Source organism: Canis lupus, chromosome 8 (genome assembly GCF_048164855.1).
Source record: "Canis lupus baileyi chromosome 8, mCanLup2.hap1, whole genome shotgun sequence".
Lineage (NCBI taxonomy): Eukaryota > Metazoa > Chordata > Mammalia > Carnivora > Canidae > Canis > Canis lupus.
The window spans coordinates 24,549,388-24,563,809 of record NC_132845.1 but is presented as its reverse complement, the minus strand read 5'-3'; the positions used below and the strand labels follow the sequence as shown (position 1 = coordinate 24,563,809).

At 44.0% G+C, this 14,422-nt stretch overlaps 1 long non-coding RNA gene across 1 annotated transcript; it reads right to left on the bottom strand.

Moving 5' to 3' along the window:
- Positions 1–227: 227 nt before the first annotated feature.
- On the bottom strand, positions 228–13,416 carry LOC140637564 (uncharacterized). The gene is made up of 3 exons (XR_012034651.1): positions 13,277–13,416; positions 4,052–4,232; positions 228–1,807 (listed from the first exon to the last, which is right to left on the bottom strand). It is a non-coding gene; the product is annotated as an uncharacterized lncRNA (long non-coding RNA).
- Between the last annotated feature and the right edge of the window lie 1,006 nt (positions 13,417–14,422).

Genomic DNA, 14,422 nt, shown 5'->3' with positions numbered 1-14,422 from the left:
CCTCAAGAAAATATATCTTGGTTTATTACATGCATTTTATGTAACATTTTCCTGTCACTTTAGACTTCAGGAATAAGGCTCAGTAATTTAAAAACTCAGTGCGGTGACATGGAAAACCACTGTCATTATTAACTTTCAAGTCAATGAAGAGAGTAGAAGAATGTTTTAACCAAAGAGCTAATGGCTGTTTTCTTTAACCTATGGTTGGAACAATTAAATAGCACGGCCTTTTTATGTGACATCGAAAGGGAAACGGAGTCTAACTTTTTATATCTGAGTTTTGTAGAGAATGTGTTCTGCAAATGTGCAATAGGTTTCAATTTTATTCTTCTCTTCTTAAACAGATGTTCTTCATTTCAGGGGTGATATGACTCTTACTATTGAACATTTATTTAGCACTGGCAATAGTTTCAGCTCTGCTTTGAATATCATACAGAAGAAATAATCCCTTCCCAGTGGGCATAGTATAAAAATAAGGTAAACAAAACCCCAAGATTAAGAGATAATTACCCATGACATGAGGCAAGGGTAGAAAACTACATAAGCACTCCGCCTTTTCAGATGGCATTTTAATACACAAAAATGGATGTGAGAGTGCCCACACCTCGGTGCTGTCATCTGGAATGCTGGTAAAACACCGTCCCTCTCAAGCTCAGTTAAAAAGCACAGCTGAGTTGAGTACAAAGAGAAACCCATGGATTTGTGAATGTTACTGTGCCTTCAACGAAGCTTTATCTCAGCACTATGATGATTTAAAAGCAGTTGTGATTTTCCTAACATTGCTACGGTTTCGACCACCCAGCTATTTTGCTCCTTTGTGATTTTGAATGAATTATTGATAAGGAATACTTCAAAGGTGTGCAAAAAATTCTTTCACGCTTAACATTTATAAAACAATGATGTTGATGGAGGGAAAAAGAAAACCCTTGTCAATATTTTTCTGAGACTAAACAATAACAAAGTGCCTTCAGGATTCATTTTAATGAGAAATACTAGGTGGCTCCGTGGAAGTCTCGAGACAGGCAGTGCACACTAGGAAATTAATTATCGCTTGGCAGCCAGGCAAATGTATGCGGCTTATGGTGGCATTGTGGAAAATAAATATTCTTTTAATCAGCGATGCTGGCTTATTTCCTCAAAGGTAACATCAAACTTTAAATGCAGAAGTCACATATATTTAGGAAAGGATTTCAAAACAAAGGGCTGGCTTGGCTTTTCTGACTACTATTTTCAGGTTAGTGTTTGCACAAGGCTTCCTTCACATAAGGTACAACTGATCCCTTAGTCTTGTCCACGCTCAGAGAACAGGGCTATCATTACCGACGGCATTTCATCTAAGCCTGACTCTGATCTGTGCTGGAGGAGACATTGACTTTCATGATGGTTTTATGGATCGATGATTCAGGTGGTTCTCCAGATAGCTCTGCTGGGTTCCTGGGCCATGTTTGCAAGTCAAAGCTGCGTCTCCTCCCCTAGGTGGAATTTCTCAGCTCAAGGATTCACTTCTTAGCCGCCTCCAGCTCATGCAGTTGGCAGCTGATGGGGCAGCGCTGGTAATGCAACCGGAGTCTTCAAAGCGCCAGGTGATAAGAGACGCTGGGATTTTAACAGCATAATGAATTAATTCACAAACTCACTGAGCACAAATGATAACTTTGGTACAATTTCCAGTTACAATTAGGAAGGGATTGCATTGTTTTACAGGATAAAGGTATTAGTCCCGATTCTTGTAATGTAATGTGTAGCATACTGGTATCTTGGAGGAAAAGCCAGGTTCTGGATGTGTGAATTTGCCCGTGACCAGCTCCTGAAACGGATGCAAATTGAAATGAGTGATTTCTGAGATAGTGAAGTGTGCTGTAGCGTAGCCTCTGTACCCAGATCCTTAAGACAGGTTGCCAGAGCCTCAGAATTTCATTTTGCCTGAACTTTTATCCCAAAGCAGCATAACCAACCCTTCTCCAAATTTATGCCAAACTTTTATTCTATTTTGGGTTCATTCAGGCTGAGCACGCAATCTTCATTTTGTACTTGAACCTCATAACCATTTCAGTGACTGCCTTCAAAATCAACGGATTCAAGACAACTTCGAATTCCAAAATTCATTATGGAGAGGGAATCATTCATATCTTTCCTATTATTTCTAGTGTTTTCTCCAAAACTGTTACAGAAGAAATAGAATTTTAAATCTCAGAGACAATGCTCCAAGGAACAAGTCTCCCCCCTTTTCAGGGTTTGATTGGCATCATCAACAGTATTTTCAAGAAGGAAATTGTGAGTTTATATGTTAATAAATGAGTATGTATGCTAATGTCTACCTTAGCATTATTTTCTATCATTTTTTCTTTTTCAGATTGTTGAACTACTAAAAGTAATCAATAAAATCTATTGTGGTTACTTGTAGAATGCTCGGCGTAAATGCTAGGTATACAGGGTAATTAAAAAGTATCATTTGGTGATAATAGAGGTGATAGATGTAATGATAAAATACTCTTTCTTTCAGATGACTGACTTACACCGAAATGATATATTCATTCAATACAATGAATATTCAATGCGATTCGATAAATATTCATTGGACACCTGTGCTAGGCCCTAGGGATATTAAGATGAGAAATATTCAGTATTGGTTACTTACCATGGTAGATTGTATTGTTGTTCTCAAATATTCACTCCCCTTCCTATAACAAGAGAACTGTGTGTGTTCCTTGCAGCGTGTCCTGAGGCAGGGGAATATACCTCTCTATCCCGTGGCTGTGTGACTGGCTTTGGCCAATGGCACGTGAATGGGCATGACGCTTGTTACGTCTGAGCAGAACATTTAAGAAGCATCGGTGTTTGCATCAGCACTCTTGCCCTCTTTGCTTAAGAATAGCATGTGAGAATAGCATGAGAATAGCATGTGAGAATAGCATGTCTCAACCAAAAGCTGCTTCTAACTCAAAACATAACCCTAACCCTCCACTGAGTCCTGGCATGAGAAGATTGAACAAAGTCCTATCAGACGACCTGCAGCGGCCAACGCCTGCCAACACGTTTGTTGTTGTAAGTCGCTGAGATTTTGGAAGTTGTTTATTCACCACAGTGAGGCCAGCTAAAACTCTTTGTGTGGAGTTTGACTACAGTATGTTAATCTGAGACATTAAAAGTTCTGACAGTCTGCTTAGAAATTTATGACCAAAAAAAGAGACTAGTTCTAGTCCAAGAATCCTACAAAGTAAAGTTATGCAACAGTCTTGAGATGGACTGTGAGCAGATTACATCTGGGTTATTCTGGCCAAATTTGGATACTGGTAAATTTTAGTGAATTAATCGTGTACCTATCTTCATTGAATTTAGGTCACTGAAAGAAAAAACTCTGTCATAATTCAATTATCTTAGATATACTGACCTGGTCCGAGTCAACTGATAGCTCAAGGTCAAAGCTTCCAGGTTTTGTTTAGCCAGTGGAGTGAGAATGAAGGCTTTCTTCAGGGCAGTTAACATGCTATTGCCTGTCAGTCAGTATATGTTAGATTTCAACAAACATTTGTCACTGTCTTAGGGTCCAGGTTTACATGAGTAGAGAGGATTCTTATATAAACTAAAGTATGAGAAAGTGTGTGTGCTATAATGTGTGTGTGTGTAAGAGAGAGAAGGAAGGAGGGAGGGATGGAAGCTAAGGGTTTAATGCAATTCACACTGTAAAGTATTTTTTAAGATCTCTACTATGCACCTGCACATACCAAATATCAAGTGAAAAGCCTTACGATATTAAGCAAAAAAGCTAAAAACAAAACAAAACAAAACAAAACCAAGGTTGGGGTGCTTGGGTGGCTCAGCAGGTTAAGCGTCTGATTCCCCATTTTGGTTCAGATCACGATCTCAAGGGTGTGAGCCCATGTCAGGCTCTGTGCTGGGCACGGAGCCTGCTTAAGATTGTCTCCCACTCTCCCTTTGACCCTCCCCACCTCTGAAAAAATAAAATTTAAATTAAAAATTGTTTTAAAAATTAAAAATCAAGATCATTTAACATATTTATTTTTGTTGATTCATTCCAGAATATATTTACCTATACATCCTTTTTGCCAGTTGCCTTTTCTTAGACTTTGGTACCAGGATCCATGGTGTGGTAGACATTACTGGTGCTTCCCGATGTCTGGTTCCCCTCTCCTCCCTCAGTACGTGCCAAATTCCGTTCCCTCCTCCCCTGGCACCTGGGTAGGTCATGTGACTGGTCCTAGCCCCTGGATCTGAGTGGAAGCACTGTACGTCACTCCTAGGGTGACACACGGCTCCCCAGCTCTGTTTTCTTTTCCACGAATGCTCTAGAAGACACATGCTCAGAGGACAGTACCACCTCACGGCATCTGAATGGATTCTTGACCTGCTGCTTGCATGTGCAAGGGGGGTTTTGTGATTAAGAAATAAGCGTGTATATATTATCTGTTACTAATACATAGTCTAGGCCAACATACAATTTGTGAATGCTTCTCACTTTTTGCCTTGGAACTAGAGTTGTTTTCTTTTCCAAAGTCTGTCCTTCCTTTTTTCTTTCCTTTCTACCTTTCTTCCTTCTTCCCCTTTTCCTTCTTCTTTTCATCCCAAAAGTATTTATGGAACATGAACCATATGCCAGGGTCTGTACCAGAATTACAATGAAAAACAGTAAAGACATAGATCCTGCCCCATGGATTTATAGGGTGGTGAGGATAACTAGCATTTTTGCATTTCCCTTATCTTATACCAGGTACTCTACCAAACTATCTCATTTAGTCCTCTTAACAGCACTAGGTCCCATTGGTATTTTTAATTTATTGGTAAAGAAAATGACCTTGAGCAAAGTAAGCGAGATGGCCCAAATCATGCAGGTAGTGAGGGCCAGGGCTGGGCTTCAACCTTGAGCTGTTTGTTGCTGAAGCCCTGGTGTTTGAACCCTAGACTACAGCAAGGGGTAAACTTTTGCTTCCCTGGACAATTTGAAGCACACTTATTATTATTATTAATACATGGATCTGTCGAAAGTAGACATTTCTCCCCTCTCGAGGCAAGAGTCTGGGCTTTGATGTTTTGATCATAATGCAAAAGGTATCCAGAGACTGAGATGAGTCAGCTTCCCCGCCCACCCCCCCAACTTGCTGTCTGAAACAATGCCAGGCCAGACTCCGATGTTGCCCTCTGTGCTTTCATCCGTCAGTGGAAGGTGGCATTCCTCGCCTGTGTGGACGGCCTCGGGACCGTGCTGTGGTGGTGCCTGTGGATGTGCAGGGACACCAGGGGGCTCCTCTGACGGTCTGCGGTCAGGCCCCCAGGAGGGCAACCAGGCACTACATCCAACTCAAAGGCAGGGGCAGTAAGAATACCTTTCCTGGGCAAGATCTGTGGATCCATCTCAACTTAAAAAAAAATATTCCTTGGAATAAAAAGGAGAGCTTTTGCTCAGTTTATTTGTTTCCCCGAAGGAGCTAGCAGAGTTTTGAAACAAATCAGGTTTAAGTAAGGATTTTCAAAGTCATGGTCTCTGCCTCGCTGCTGACTGATTGCTGATCTTTTGGGAAGAGGCACTAGAAACTGTTGCCTTCTTGCTTAAGAACACTTAATAATAATAACCGTTTGTTAATCTCATTTGCCTCCTCTGAGCTGCAGGGCCAGGGCTTCTCAGGCCACTTCCTGGACCCCACTGTGCCCAAGTCACTGGAAACAGCCCCGTTCCAGTGGACAGAGGCCCTCTCCGCTGGTCGCAGGTGCCAGCCCTGCTGACACCTCCCCTTTTATTCCTGCCCTACCCTCCAACTTTTAATAGCCTTATGGAATTCCGAATAATAACTTTTGTGTTAAAAATAACCCGCTCTGGTTGGAATAAATACTTAAGGCAGACATCAAAAATATAACCCTTGAGAAACCACAGTTTCCTCTCTTGCTCTCCATTGTGCATTTTCAAGCAAGATTTTTCTCCTTGAAAGAAATTTCACTTACAGCCTAAAAAAGCTCTTTATAAACAATTTTTAAAATTAGATTTGCTGCCTTGCGCCTCCGTGGCACCCATACAGCCACTTGTAGAGATACCTAATGGAAAGCCCGATGGAAAGCCCATTGAGCCCATAGAAGAAAGTGAAATTTAGGCCCATTTGGCCCATCCTTCATTGCTGTTTTTTTTTTTTTTTTTTTACTAGGATTCCTTTTTTGGGGTTTCTCCTCCTTAGCATACATCTTTTCTTTCATTCAATCACCTTCTCACACCCTCTTTCTGCATTTATTTTGAGCATATATTTAGATTTTGAGGCTGAAAGTCTCTGACCTTTCACAATGAAACCTGACTCAGAAGGATTAGCCAAGGGGAGGGTGGGGAGAAAGCAAGGCTCTCCCTGGTGCATTTGAGGACGACTGGGTTTGCTAGAAGAAATGTAATGATCAGAACTCACATTCTTGTGGGAGGCTCAGCAAGAACATATTATTTCAATGTGCAGCAGATAACCTACCCAAAGTTACAGGAAAAAACAAAACAAACAAACCCAAAAGCAATTCCTTCTAGCTGTATCAAGTTATGTAGGCTATGAATTATTTTATTGAACAGCGTTAAGTGCTTTCCTGTTGGAAATGAGGAACTTATTAATTATTTTAAGTTTGAAGTAATTAAGCCAGGCGCTGTCAGGCTGACACGGTTTTCTCAGCAGGCGGCTGGAGTCTTCCAGCAGAGTGAAGGATTTTTCCAGTCCCATATGCTAAGCTACAGGTGAGCCAGTTGGTAAATATGTGACACCTTTTAATTATACCTCCTTGCAAGCTGTAGCTTGTCTTGTGAATTATTTGATCATTTGTTGCCCTTTCATGAAAGAGAAGATATTGGTGGGTTTCCCTAGGAAGGGGTGGGGGTCAGGATGGAGGAGGGTCTGAGCGCATGGAAAGGAAGAAGATCAGCACTGTGACATTATTTCAGGGCCTTCAGATGACCTTCTAGGACAAGTTCTGGAAAGGTCCTTGTCTCAGCTGGCTGAGCAGTTGCAAGAATGCGGACAGCACTGGGCACAAAGGGTTTGTAGCAGGCCCCCTAGGGCCTGGGAGGCACGAAAGACAGAGCCCTTCTTTTCTATTCATCTTTTTCTGGGCTTTTCCTAGAAGCTTTACCAGCTACAACTGCCCAACTAGATTCCCGTGCACGATGGAGAACCTCTGAGCTCACATCGGCTCAAAAGAGGAACGAGTGAGAACAAATGGAAGGAAGGGGAGGAGATGGGAGCGCTTCAGCTGAAGAGACAGACTTTTGCAAACCTGGACACGTTTTCCAAGTTATTAATCTTTACAAGGCTAAAATTCCAAGGTCTCCTTTTGTAGCCCTCTTTCCATGCGTTCCTTGCATCAAATTGGTAAGAGTTTAGAGCAAATCTGTCTTTGGCATCCTTACCCCATGCCGCCTTTCCCCGGCCACCTCCATATCCAACAGCAGGTTCAAAGAAGGTTCCTGCCCCCCATGCCCCCCCCCCCCCAACACTGCACAATTGCAGCCCAGGGTAAGCAGTGCGCTGCCGGGTTATCTCCTGTCATCCGATGTTTGGGAGATTTTCTTTCCTGGGCTCAAAATGTATTTGTTCTTACTCTGCCTTCTGCTGGATAACAACTGGCTAATTTAATAATGACATTTGTGCTAATGTGTTGATCCGGTCACTCATTTATTTAACCATTATTAATTGACTGCCTATTTTATGCCACTGTGGAAACAGGGCACAAAACAAACATCGTCCCTCCTGCCTAGAACTCATCTTCTAATGTGAAAGAAATCTTTCCTGGCTTCCCTATGTGGGGAGCCTGAATCTCCGTCCTCAAATTTAGGTGGCCAAGAAATACATTCACTTTTGGAAAAATCCATTTAATTTCCAATTCAAATCTCTGTTGCTGGCTTAGTGGAAAATTCAATCGGAGTGATTTTCTTTTCATGGTCCCTACAGTTTATACACAGAGAGATTGGGCCCCGGCAGTCCCTGCAATCCGGAGCTCTCCCAACGAGATCGAGCCCCCCGCAGTCACCAGGACGGTGGGAGTGGGGACACAGCAGGGAAGGGAGTAACTGAAGCTGCTGCCACTCCTGTAGGGGAACGGGGGGGGGGGGGGGGGGGGGGGGGCGGTGCACAGCGAGGGCCTAGACCGGGGTGACGTAGGCCAGAGACCAGAACCGGGCCCGGGGTCAGGGTTCGCGAGCAGTGGGGTGCTCGAGTCTGGAGACCTCTAAGTCGGGCAAGGCTTGGGGTGGGCAGGAGGGGCTTCCGGGGACCCTGGCCCAGGAACGTCGGGGCGGGAGGGAGGAGGGCACCCCGGGGAGCTGGGGGGGCAGGCCCGGGGACTAGCCGGCAGGCTGCGAAGGAAGAGGCGGCGGCGGCTGGGAGGAGCCGAGGGCACCGAGGGCCCCGCGGGCTGGAGGCAGCGAGCCGCCCGTGCATGCGCACGCCCCACGTCGCAGGCCCCTGGGGACCCCCGCGCCCCGGTCCCCAGGGTGCAGCCGGGCCGGCGGGCGCCCGGCGCGTGGGGTCCCCGGTCCACTCGGCGGAGCAGCTGGACCTGGGCCAGCCCGCGGGGAGCCTCCTCGGCGCCCCCTCGTCCCCCGCGCCCGCCCCACGGCCCCTGCGCTGCCCGCTGCCCACCCGGAGGCCGCCGGCGGGGAGCGGGGAGCGTGGAACCGGGAGGGGGGTCAGGGCTGGGGGCGCTCCTCGGGGGCTCAGCCCTCGGCCTCCGGCTCACGCCAGGGCCTCCTTCCTTCTGCGGCACCAGCGAGACCAAGACCTGTGGCGCCGGGGACAGTGACCGTGACCAGGCAGCAGAGGCGGGAGCGCGAGCGCTGCTGGGGGTCAGGGGGCTGCTGGGGGTCAGGGGGCTGCTGGGGGGCGGGGGGCTGCTGGGGGGGTGGGGGTCTGCTGGGGGGGTGGGGGCTGCTGGGGGGCAGGGGGCTGCTGGGGGGATGGGGGCTGCTGGGGAGCAGGGGGCTGCTGGGAGCAGGGGGGCTGCTGGGGGAAGGGGAGCTGCTGGGGGGAGGGGGGCTGCTGGGGGGAGGGGGCTGCTGGGGGGCAGGGAGCTGCTGGGGGACAGGGGCTGCTGGGGGGCAGGGAGCTGTTGGGGGGCAAGGGGGCTGCTGGGGACAAGGGGACTGCTGGGGAGCAGGGGCGCTGCTGGGGGGCAGGGGGTCTGTTGGGGAGCAGGGGGTTGCTGGGGAACGGGTCGCTGCTGAGGGCAGGGGCGCTGGGAACAGGGGGGCTGCTGGGGAGCAGGGGAGCTGCTGGGAGGCAGGGGGCTGCTGGGGACAGGGGGACTGCTGGGGGGCAGGGGCGCTGCTGGGGAGCAGGTGGGCTGCTGGGGGGCAGGGGGGCTCTTGGGGAGCAAGGACGCTGCTGGAGTCAGGAGGCTGCTGGGAAGCCGCAGGCCGAGGCGGCGATAGTGAGCCACAGAGTGATAGTGACCGAACAGCCATCCAAGGTCTCCTAACCCAAGGCCTGTCCGCCGGAGGGCTCTGAGGGACACAGCTCCTTCCCATCACAGACTCCCGCATCATTTTTTTTAAAGGTTTTTTTTTTTTTTTTAAGATTTTATTTACTCATTCATGAGACACACACACGCACACACACACACACACACAGAGCGGCAGAGACACAGGCAGAGGGAGAAGCAGGCTCCATGCAGGGAGCCCGACGTGGGACTCGATCCGGGGTCTCCAGGGTCAGGCCCTGGGCCGAAGGCGGCGCTAAGCCGCTGCCCTCCCTCATCATTTTCGTTTCTGCCTTACGGACACCAAAAAAAGGACGCTACCTTTAGAGCAGAAAATTCTGCGATGTTCAGTGAGGCAGGTTTTTGTATTTAAAGTAAATTAAATAAATGCCACTATCACATTCATAATCAAAACTCGCAAACTCCGCGGTTCTCAAGTCATAGTTCTATTTTAACTGAAAAGAACTCTCTTGGTATCTTGGAAAGCAATATTAACACCTAGAATTTTTCAAATAGCAAGATTTAGTCACCTCATTTTGGTTAATGTTAACATAGCATTTGAATTTTAAAAAGTTTTCTTATTAAGCATACTCTTGCAGACTAATTTGTTCAGACTATACACACATTGTAAAGTTCAACATGCTTTTTTATGCCCAAAACACAAATATAATTGTCAATATATATTTTTAATGGAACCCTATTTTATAAAGTTACCTTGCTTAATTTTTTTTTAATTTTTAAAAAGATTTTGTTTATTTATTCATGAGAGATACACAAAGAGAGAGAGGCAGAGATGCAGGCAGAGGGAGAAGCAGGCTCCCTGCAGGGAGTGTGAGGTAAGACTTGATCTGGGGTCTCCAGGATCACCCCCTGGGCCAAAGGCAGGTGTTAACTGCTGAGCCACCCAGGGATCCCCAATATGTTTTTATATTAGTGGTCATTGATATACTATTTAGGTCAAGATTTCAACTCAAAATCACCAAACTTTGGGTCAAAAATTTAGTACTCATAACCAAATCAGCAGTTAGAATTGGGCCATACATAGATGCTTTTTTCTGGTGAAGCTTCCTAAGAGAGTGTAAAAGTTTTCACGGAAAATAAAATATCATGCAGCTTTATTGAAGTTCAAAGCATGTTCACAAATATTGCTGCCTATTGGAAAAATCTGTATGTGCAGGAAAGTTGTGGGTAGAGATAGTTTTCTACTCTAGCTAAGCTTTGCCTTCTGGATTTGAAAGCACACAGTTTTACAAGCAAGTTTACAAAATCATGATTAGTTATAAACATCAAATAGAATGAAGCCAAACTATTATTTTTTATTTGATATATTTTAAAGTGATCCCTCACTTCACAATGGTACCTATAAATAAACACCTTTTACAATATTAAAATTTTTAAAACTTTAATCCAGCATATCCATTGATTACTTGACTCTGTGGAGATGCTCATAGCTATTGGTTATCCTAAGTGAATTTGGCCTTGGTTGGGCTCTGCCAAAGACTAATGAACTAAAATGTGAGACAGTCTCTTGCCTGGTACTCTTGCCTTTCTGTTAGGATATCCTATTTCATTAATTAAAAAAAAATAAGGTGATAAAAATACATTTTATGTCTATTTTTAAAAGTACTTATTTTTCATAAAACAAAGATGCAACATATGTACAATATTAAAAGGAAGTCACACTAAAAAAGACACTTAGGATAATGGCTTTTCTGATACACACATATATTTTGGAAAGTCTGAAGATGCCAAACACAGAAATTTATAAAGAAAACCAGTCACCAAATAACAAGTTTATTTTTAGTGTAGTACTTTTGTAATCAGCTTGGCACTGACTAAACATATTGTTATATGTATGATAATATACTAGTTGAACAGTGAGCATGAGGAATGAGTAATAACTAAAGAAATCTTAATAAGCCGCAGAATTAACTAATACTCTTATTGAAGAAAACTAGTCTCAAACTTTTTTTAAAAGGGTGTGTGTGTGTGTGACTATTTGTCTTCAATAAAAAGCAGAAATAAAACCAGACAAAAAGATACTCCTACATGTTGAATTTTACACAAACATTGATATTTTACCTTTTCCCTAGGGCAAAAAGAGATTCTTTCTAGAAACCGCTTTCACAAACATACTGAGCACACAAAACCAAGGATATTTGAGAATCCATCTGGTAAAGATAGAAGATTAAACAATGGTATATCAAAACACATCAGATGTTACTTTGTATAAGAAAAAGCACCCCTGGGGATCCCTGGGTGGCTCAGCGGTTTGGCGCCTGCCTTTGGCCCAGGGCGCGATCCTGGAGTCCCAGGTTCGAGTCCCATGTCAGGCTCCTGGCATGGAGCCTGCTTCTCCCTCCTCCTGTGTCTCTGCCTCTCTCTCTCTCTCTCTTTCTATGTCTATCATAAGTAAATAAATAAATATTAAAAAAAAGAAAAGAAAAAGCACCCCTTTTCGATGAAAAGAAGGAATTGAAAAAAATTTTTATATCACAAATTTCATAGCTGTAAAATGGATATATTTTGCCAACTTTTTCAAGAAGTGTTCTCAGGAACAAGAGGGAAGGGGATTTTGTAAGATTCTAAGTTCCAGGGGATGCCCTGTGGGCATCAGTCAGAAGTGGGTGCCATGAAGACCACTGTCTTCTGAGTCCCCCTGATGCCTTCATTCATCAATGAATATAGTGTATATACTGTGTGCCAGCCTGTGAGGGGCCTGATTTATGGGGTTGGGATTTGTTAAGCCAAACTGTGGAGAGTGGTGAATGACTTGGATGGACACCAGTGTAAGACCTTTGTTTACCTTGCTGCTGCTGAGATGTAGGAGAAATAAAATTAGGGAGGTATGGTGAAGCCTGTCAAGGGCATTCTAAAGTGCCTAAAATATTCCGACTCCCTCCACCCCACATCCTGCAATGGACAAACCACAGGTGAGTGCAAGAAAAGGCAAACTGGTCAGAGATTTGTTGAGAATGACAGCTCTATTGGATTAAAGTGAGGCAAGAACTCCACAAGAGAATACAATCAGCCCAGAGGGAAGCTCAAGTCAGTTCTGAAAGCCTCAGGAGAGAAGTTCTTGGGTTCTTATGAAATCAGAGTCCATAAGTTGATGTGCAGTCTACTTATGTACAGAACGAGCCTGTGCTTGTGGAATTTGTACACTTGAGAAAATATTCTGAATTCATGGCAGGAAGAAACAGCTTTCTCTAAAGGAGAAGTCAGGTTGCATGAGTTCAAGGTGCTGAAAGGTACGGTATCTGTCTAACTCTGAAAATTTCTGTATGCCTTTCAGAAAACACTTATTTACCATGTCATCTATGTAAAACCTTGTCCCACGTATTCTTTTTTTGTTCCATCTCTATTTTGAGTCAGTATTTCCTTTTAATGAACTAATTTACCTGAAGTGTAGAAGGGATAGAAAAAATCCATTTGTAATAAAAATCATTTTCTCTTTGATCTGAATTTTGTGGACTGTATAATGCTATGTCTCATTCGACAAGGTAAGTCCTGATTTCTCTGAAAACTATTATGCTCATTTATAGAAGCTCCAAGATAGAAACCACTCCACCCTCAAAAATGCCCTCAAATCCAGGCATGCATTTGCCATCCCACACGGACAACACTTACAACCTTTACGCACTTTCCACTAATAAGGTGGCATCCTAGGACATTTTATATCTTCAGAAAGGTTAGAAATAAACTGACATAAGGCAAGGCATTATCTTTTGAGAACTGACCTAGGCACCTATCAAATTCAACCCATCTTCCTTTGCTCAAAAAGTGGACAAGGGTAGTCATGAATATTGTGAAGCCAACTTTAGTTTACCTTTTGAAAATCTTTTGAAGGCACTGTTGTCTGAGGAGTGACATCTCTTTCTGTGTCTGTCTTGGAGAGGCGGTCATCGAGTGCACTACTTGCCTTTCTATGAGTAGATGCAGTCAAGTCTTTCATAACGACTGCACATTTGTATGGCTGAACTGTGTCTTTCTGTCTCAGCTAGAGAACTCAAGGACAGTTTTGAATAGGACACATCATGTAATAGGCTAAAAATTGAGAACAACAACAAAAAAGAATTTTGTAATTTCAACTGGAATAAAATAGTCTTTTGTAACAAAATTAAATGTTTGGTTTAGCTTGGCCCCTAGTGGATAGTAATGTTCATTTTCATGTTAAATTGGTAGACTTTGCTCAAACAGGAGGCAGAACCAAATGACCCTGGAGACTAAATTACCTCTGAGCTTTGGAAATGGAGTTCACCTCAAGCCAGAATTGAGATGAATTTGTGGTGAGTCGTGAGAAAGCCTGGAAACATTTGCACATTTGATACCAGGAGTGCAGATAAGCAGGAGAGCCAAATTAAGATGATGAATTCTTTCCCATCTCTAGTAAATTCAGAAAAATATTCATTATCTAATTAGTATGAGTTCAGTGAAAAGGTTTGCCATTCTTTTGTTGCCTGAAATTAAAGAATAATTTGCTTTTCTTTTATAAGCAAGAGCCGTGTTAACAAACAAACAAATGAAAACCCATCATCCAACCTAGGAACACTCAAGGCAGGCAGAGGAAAAAGAGTGGCATTTGGCCCTGTGTGCCACAGTCCTGTACAGGCTCTATGATACCTGTCATCTTTTACCTCCATGAAAATGATGCCGTTTGCTTGTGATTATAGACTCCTATTGATTCCCAATTTTCACCAGACATGTGCAAGTCCCTCGGGCTCTGAGTCTTGTAGAGTCTCAGTCTTGCGGTGAGGAAACAATGTAGTGATATAATTGGCATGGTGTAGCGATAGGCACTCCTATTTTACTTTCAATTTAGTCCTTTATTGCAATATCTTGATTATATATATTGTCATATGTAGTTAGAACTATATGTATATATACATATGAATTTCTGTTGGTTCTGGTTCTGTGGGAAGCCCTGTCTACACACACCCACACTCATGCATACATATTCTTAGCACTAATGGGC